The following is an 8,355-nucleotide window of genomic DNA, read 5'->3' on the forward strand; positions in this document are numbered from 1 at the left end:
TGCCAGTGCCACCTTCTCATAGCACTCCTACTCACAGTGCCAGTGCCACCATGTTCATAGTGAATACAGTCTTCAGAATGTCTCAAAAACTATCACTCTATCCTCCCACTCAATGCTTCTCCTAACCAGGGAAGCCACTTCAGCATAATAGAGCAGCAGTGGGTGTCTACCCTTTCACAGATAACACCACACACTCCATCACCCAGAAGTTCCTACAGAAACCATGTGATGTCTTGACAAAACTCAGTCACATACAGCTAGGGCACAGCTCCCTGTGAGTCCAGGGTGCCGTCCTACAGATTGGGGTACAGGCTTGGAATCAGCCACCAACAGGTGGTTCTGTCTCTCCCAAAACCAGAACACAGAATTTGCAGATTTTGATCTGTGGAGTCAAAGACAAGAAGTTGGAGGGATCCTTCTCACGACCACTCCCAATAACCTACTAGAAATATTTTTTTTTCTGTGCATCTCTGGATCTCTGGATATCCTGGTATGGAATTCCAATTCCCAAGAGCAAAAGTGGAAACAACAATGATTCCTCCACGCTGAAAGCTGACACAACCACATTGTCATTTGGGGCTCGTCACAGTTTTGAATTGTCCAGCAAAGAAAGGAGTTACTGGGTTGTCTGGGGGATTTCTCCAAATTATCAAGCAAAAATAGAGTTCTTGCTCCACAATGGGGCCAAGGAGGAATATGCATAGACCTCGATAAACTCTCTGCAGTGTCTCAAACACACCTGCCAGGAAAAGTAGTTATGTACAGCAAGTCAAAAACAACAAAGACAGTAAGGACTCGGATTATTTACAAATAAGGTTTAGGTCACTTTCCTCCCCCAGGGTAAAGAACGACAACCAGTTAAATACCATCTGAGGGCAACAAGATAATGTAATCGGTAATGCAACAAAGAAAATACAAATATAATAATTGCAACCTCAAGACGAATTGCAGAAACGAGGACTGCTGTACCTATGCGTATTTTCTTTTGTGCTTGCTAGATAGACATATAGCTGTAGATATAGACATAGGTAGATATGTATTTATATATACCTATGTGTATCTGCATGTATATGTGTTTACATATTGATATTCATAAGCATATATATCCCTATAGGTTATATCCTAACAGATCACTTTCTGTTTCTTTCCCCTTTATCACTTCTCCTACAATTTTATCTAAGGGCTGGTGGATTTGGCTAACTTTGCAAGTGAGACTTTTGGATAGAAAATATGGGCCGGGCATGGTAGCTCACGCCTGTAATCCCAGCACTTTGGGAGGCCGAGGCAGGTGGGTCACGAGGTCAGGAGATCGAGACCATCCTGGCTAACACGGTGAAACCCCGTCTCTGCTAAAAAATACAAAAAATTAGCCAGGCGTGGTGGTGGGCGCCTGTAGTCCCAGCTACTCGGGAGGCTGAGACAGGAGAATGGTGTGAACCCGGGAGGCGGAGCTTGCAGTGAGCGGAGCCACTGCACTCCAGCCTGGGCGATGAGCAAGACATCATCTCAAAAAAAAAAAAAGAAAGAAAGAAAACATGCAGGTGGGATTTTGATTTGAATTCATGCCACCCAGAGATGGAGATGCTGACAGGTAGAAACTCATGTCTCCTTATTTTAGAGAACAGTGGTCGTAGGCGACAGCTGCACGGTGTTAGGCAGAGGCAAGAGGTCATGCTCACTGATGATGCCTGGAAGAACATCTCTGGGTCGACGATGTTTGTAGATGGGGGGAAGCCATGAGAGCAGACTGGTCACTCTTCTGCTGGGACCAGCCCTTTCCCACTTTCCTGGCCTCCCTTCTAGATGAGGGGGGAACTGGAAACCTATAGACCGGACTCTCACACTGTCTGGCTTCTGGGAAGACGTAGGGTGGGAGATACTGGATGAAGGGTAGGAAGATGGAGGACAGCATTTTTTTTCTGCTTGAGGCCGGCTATTCAGCAGCCACAGTAGCAGATGGCTTGGCTCTAACCATGGCCGTAGCCGATGTCAGTGCGAGCAGCCTTGGTGACATTTTCCAGAACAACAGTGTGATGTGGCTCCTGAATTCCTCCCACAGAAGTGATGCGGCTTCAGCAGGGTGGCTGCCGTGATTCCAGACACGAAGGGCGAGTGCAGAGGAGAGGGCTTCAGCCCTGGGTTGGTAGCAGTTTAGTAACCTCTGGGCAAGAAGAGATCCTCTCTCTACTCCTCCAAAAGTACTGTTCCTCCCTTTTGCTCTCTCGGTCCCATCCACAGCTGTCGGCTTCTGTTTTCCTGATGGATGTGTGACTGATAGACTCACGATCCTCTTCTTTTCTACCAGCAAACTCTTCTTTTGCCCACCCAGTGAAGTTTGGGGCCCTGTCTTTATCCCTAAAGCTGCCTTAGACTGTGAGCTGCTGGAAGGCAGGGATAGTATTTACTCATCTTGGAATGTGGTCATTTTGTGCCTCTGACTGTAGAATACAGCGCAGGTGCTTCATATATAGCAACTTCTCACTAAACGTTGAATGAATGACCTCATTTCTTGTTATGACCTAAATCGCATCTGCCTGGTGATGAGTCTCATGTCCCCGTCTGCAGTTTTGACCTCTCTCCTGAATTCCACATTGGTCACCTGCAGCTTTACCTGATTGTCTCAAAGATGCTCCAATTCATCACAAACCAGATCACATCTGCTCTCAGGCCACGTCACAACTGCTGTGTCTGTTTAAGGGCATTGCCAGCTGCCCTATTAGATCTCCTATTAGACCCCTTTGCATTGTTTCCAAGCTCAGCCCAGCTCTATTCCTGAGGAGCGGCACCACAGCTGACACGGAAGCCAGCCACGGCAGCAGCCCCAGGTCCCGGCTCGGGTCCCTCCCTTCTGGCTCATCTTCTCGCTCTGATTCTGGCTCCAGGACCTCCCTCTCAATTCGTGTCCCTGGCCTTTTGGTTCTGAGTATCCATTTAGACTTTGCTTCGTAGTTTACCAAATGGCTTTTTTTTTTTTTTTTCTTTTTTTTGAGACGGAGTCTCGCTCTGTTGCCCAGGCTGGAATGCAAGTGCAGTGGCTCCATCTGGGCTCACTGCAATCTCTGCCTCCCGGGTTCACGCCATTCTCCTGCCTCAGCCTCCTGAGTAGCTGGGACTACAGGCATCCCCCACCACGCCCGGCTAATTTTTTGTATACTTAGTAGAGATGGGGTTTCACCATGTTAGCCAGGATGGTCTCGATCTCCTGACCTTGTGATCCACCCGCCTCGGCCTCCCAAAGTGCTGAGATTACAGGCGTGAGCCACCGTGCCCGGCTTCAGATGGCTTCTATTCGGGATTCAGCTCTCCATGTTTTTCAAATTTTGTCATTCCCAATTTCTCTTATCAGTTAACCCTTCCCTTAACACCTTTTGGGAAGAAGTTTGGGAAATGGAGAAAGGGCCACCAAATCCAGGCAGCTGTCCCCAGGGATGGCCCTGTGTTCCCCCACTACATCTCTAGGGCTGCTCTTAGTGTTCCTAGCTAGCACTCTCGGTCTGTATTACAGAAATGATGATGACCTGATCTTCCTGCCCTTGCTCCCTCCCACTCCAATGGATTCCCAAACTGCTGTCAGAATTATTATTTATTTTAGTGAAAAATTAATCTGATTGTTTAATCCATTCGCTTTTCCATGGAGTGAAATAAAATAAAAGTTCTTCCCATTACAAACGCGCTGTGATCCGGCCGGAGCCCCCTGCTGCGGCTGCAGCTGGACAATGACAGAAGCCCCTGCTTCTGTCCAGCGGTGCCAGGCCTCCTCCTCAATCTCGGGACGCCACACTCTGTCATGCTTTTCCGTCTCTGCGAAAGTGGATCTCTTTGCCTGGAAAGTCTGTCTCCCTCTTCTCTGCCTAGCAAATGTTATTTCTCTCTCAGACTGGCCTCAAACACCGCTGCCTCTGAGAAGCCATTTCCATTTCCTCTCAGAAAGGCGGTCACTCCCTCTTCTGCACATGGACGGCTGATTACATGGCCAGATCCTCAGGCTTCAAAACCACATCTTCCTTCATTTATCATCCTTTTCGTTTGCGTCAGAGCCTCATCTAGTAAGTTCTGATTACCCCGTGCGATAGACACTGATGATCACTTTATTACTGTTATTGTTGTTATTAAGTGCTACACTAGATGTTGATACAGGAATGTGTAAGAACCGGATTTGGAATCAGAATGCTGAAGATAGCATCCTGCCTTTGTCACCACAAAGCACATATGTTTTACATAATATAAAATCCAACTTGCATTTATTTTATTACCCCACATAATTGGAAATGAAAATAGGGAGCGGACTTCGAGTTTGCCTGGTTGGCATCGATAATGGATCTAAGGATGCATGTTCCCTCTGCCCTGTCTTCCTCCATCAGCCCCTGCAGAAGGCTGGCAGCCCAGCCAGGAAGGGCGGGCCAGGTGGTGATGAGGCCCCAGCCTCCTCGCTCCCACTCGGTAGAGAGAGAACAAGGTTCTATTCCAGGTTTCCAAGCCAGACCTGCAAGTACCTTGGTCAGGCTGCTTAACAAGCTTTCCCACTCCTGACTGTGTTGTGGAAAACAGCGGTGAGACCTCACTAGTCCAGCCAGGTGCAGCACAGAAGCAGGGGCCTTGCCATGACACGCCTGGGCAGTGTGGTGAAGGGCTGGGATCCTTGGGCAAAAATCTAGGAATTTTTATTTTTCAGTTAGGTTTTCTTTCAGCTGCACATTAAAAGAAGTTAACCACGGAAACACAGCTAAAGCACTGGCTTTTTTTTCTTACGTAAGTCTACAGAGAAGGGCACTTTTCTGGGGAAGTGATTCTACGGTGTCCCTGAGCAACCAAGCTTTCTCAGATTCTGCTTTGCCTCTCAGTGTGCTGCTTCCTTGCCCACTGACATACCTGCTGCCCTTCACACATGCCCTTCCGAGTCCAGGCAGAAGGAAGACAGGGACCAAGAGCAGCAGCTCTGCACGTAACCCCCATGCACCTGTGCAGCTCCCAGGTGATCACCATTTAGGCTGTGCAGAACTGAGTCATGGGGTCACCCAGCTTTAAAAAAAGGCTGGGAAGTGGAAATGGAGAGGCCTCTTCTTCTCGTTTCTTGAACTCAACACCCCTTAAATACCATGGGTCTCATGTGATAAGCTATAATTCTTTCTCACTGCGGGGAAACTACTTTCATGTCTAGAAAGTTTGCTTATGGCTATTTCAAAATAAGTCTGGTATTTTCCCTACAAAAATGAATCAAAAAGTCATATCTATTACTCCCTTATTTCCATTCTGAAAAGGCAAACCCGGAAATCCTTGATGCAAACTGTAACAAGGAAATAAATTAAATAATTCCAATTTGATTGGACACATTTATATGCAAACACTGTGCCAGTTAGAGGGAGCGACATAAATAAGAATAAGACATGGTCTCCGCTCTCTAAGGTCCCCAGTCTACTTGGGGGAAAATTGTCAGCTGGAATACCTAGACCATTACCTTTTACGTAACATTGTCTCACATCTCAATTTTATTTCATTGAGGAAAATTTAATGTTCTCAGTATTTTTGCAAAGTCCATGATAAGGATGAGTGGCAGAAATTTACACTCACACATTCACCTTCGGTTAGTTTCCTGCCCCGACTGAATGCCTGACCACTGCTCAGTAGACACTACCCATGAATGCATCTCCTTCTCGGCACATGGGAGGCACCCACATGAACTCACACATACATACGCAAACTCACACTCAGAAACTCACTAACGCATACACATACAAACTCACATGCATACAAACCTACGCTGGCATGCTCACTCACACACTCACAACAAGGCCTTTCCGTGATAGCTCACTTTAAAAGAGGTTTAAAAATAGGAAGTGCACTCACATTTGAAGCAGATTCACAATCCAGATTCTGCAGCCCATGAGCCCCTCTGGCGGGTTCCAGGCCAGCCTCCTGCAACGCGGTTGCTCTCTCGATGCTGTTGAGCCCACGGGCCCCTCCAGCGGGTTCCAGGTCAGCCTCCCACAGCACAGTCGCTCTCTTGATGCTGCTCGTACCACCACTTGCTCTTGGAAACTTCAAAATTAAAAATACCCCACACTCCATTTAAAAAGTGGCTCCAATTTTCCCAACTCCAACAAAACACTTAGATCTGATTTATCTTTAAATACACGTGTACATTTATTTTTAATTTAATAAACAGATGTTTCATTATTAGTACCTCCTAAGGTTCATATACCCCTCAAGGCACTGTGGAGATGAGGGTGAGCCCTAGCAGGCACATCCTCCTGCTCATGGACCAGAGAGGACAGGTTAGGAGATTGTGGAGGCGGTGGTTGTGAACCTAAGACTCACAGAATACTTATGAAGTCCTAGTTGCAACAAGTTCTACAAGCTAGAGAGACATGGCTTGATGAAAGCATATAAGGAAGCACCTGACTTCTTCCAGGAATTCAGGGAATAATGTCCTGAAGACTTGAGGATGATGCATGCTGAGCTCTGAAGGATGTGCCAGGGCCAACCAAGAGAAGAATTGAGAGAGAAAGAAATCAGGCAGGCCGGGCGCGGTGGCTCAAGCCTGTAATCCCAGCACTTTGGGAGGCCGAGACGGGCGGATCACGAGGTCAGGAGATCGAGACCATCCTGGCTAACACGGTGAAACCCCGTCTCTACTTAAAAATACAAAAAAACTAGCCAGGCGCGGTGGCGGGCACCTGTAGTCCCAGCTACTCGGGAGGCTGAGGCAGGAGAATGGCGGGAACCTGGGAGGCGGAGCTTGCAGTGAGCTGAGATCCGGCCACTGCACTCCAGCCTGGGCGACAGAGCCAGACTCCGTCTCAAAAAAAAAAAAAAAAAAAAGAAATCAGGCAGAGGGTCTAGCATGTGGAAGCCGGGGGGCCAGAGTGGAGGCATGTCAGAGGAAGTTCGAGACCAGCATGACTGGGTACACAAAAAAGAGGTGTTGCAAGGTGTCACATGAGGCTGTAACAGAGACGGTGGCCAGACCCACACAGCTACTGTGGATTTATGCATGATTTTGGTCTTTTCCTAGGAGGAACAAAGAAGCGTACTTGGGAGTTTGCAATAGAGGCTTGGTATGACCAGAGGAGGGTTTGCACTGCATATCAGAGAAGGTACCAAAGGACAAAGCAAGCACACTGGTCAGCAGGCTACATTGAGGCAGACGAGACTGGGGCTGACCTCTGCTTGATCTAGGTGGGGGCCAGTGGAGGAGATCAGTATGGAGAACATTTCAAAGGTGTTTACTGGGTAAAAAGTACAGGACTTGGTGAGCTGTTATTGGAGAAGCAGTGGAGAAAAAAAATGCCCCAGATGATTCCTAGAATTATGCTCCCAATGATTTCAGAGTAGCTGATCATTCCAACAATATGTACACAAACAGCAATACGCTTGTTAAAGATCCTTAGCAGCACTGATCATCAGACAAATGCCAATGGAGACCAGGATGAAACACCGTCAACCTGCTGCAACAGCTAAAATGTAAAATCTGCTAATACCAAGCAAAGGCAAACACGGGGAGTCACCATAATTCTAACACATCGCTGGCAAGAATATAAAATGCATCCACCCATTGGAAACCAGTTTGAGTTACACATGAGAGTGAGGACGCTGTGTGGAGTCTCCTTTCTGGGCCTCCACACTTGGCAACTTCTTGCTTCTCTCACCCCTTCCAACCTCACCCCCATGAATGGCTAGTTATCCTTTCAACTCAGCAGCGTTTCAACTCACACCTCACAGGTGCTCATTCCACTTTCAGACAGGCCAGATAAAGTGCACTGTGAAAACACTCTCATCGCATCTTTCCATTCTTTCTTTGTAGGCTTTCCAAGAAGGGAGTTAAAAGTCCAGTTATTTAATTTCCGATTTATCTACTGGGACGCAAGCTCCGTGAGCAGGGCTGGTGTCTGTCTCCCTCACTGCTTCGCGCCAGTGCCTGGTTTGCTTAAATCTTTATGGAATGACTGAATAAATAAATGCATGAATTCACATAAAAAACACAGAGTAGGAGGTAGGAAAGAAACAACATTCGTGTGTTTGGTTTTGTAGACCATGAGCTTAGGATATATGTGGGACTACTTAAGAGGTTTCTTCTCAGAGATAAATGCATATCTGGCTTCAGTTACACTTGAATTGATAAAACTATCCTGCTCTTTTGAGGGAATGTAAGAAGAGATGGTTATGTTTGAGTCACACCTTGCAAGTGGAATATGACAGTAATAGAAAGATAAAATCTATGAGTGTGGTGAGCAAGATTGCAGTGGGCATTAGAACTGTGCAGCAACTTATATTTTATTTATTCATTTTCATCTTTCTAATTACAAAATTAAAGTTCTTCATTGTTTCTTTAACAGAAACAATTATTATTTCCATAAT

This window comes from Theropithecus gelada, chromosome 13, assembly GCF_003255815.1.
Source record: "Theropithecus gelada isolate Dixy chromosome 13, Tgel_1.0, whole genome shotgun sequence".
NCBI classification, from domain to species: domain Eukaryota; kingdom Metazoa; phylum Chordata; class Mammalia; order Primates; family Cercopithecidae; genus Theropithecus; species Theropithecus gelada.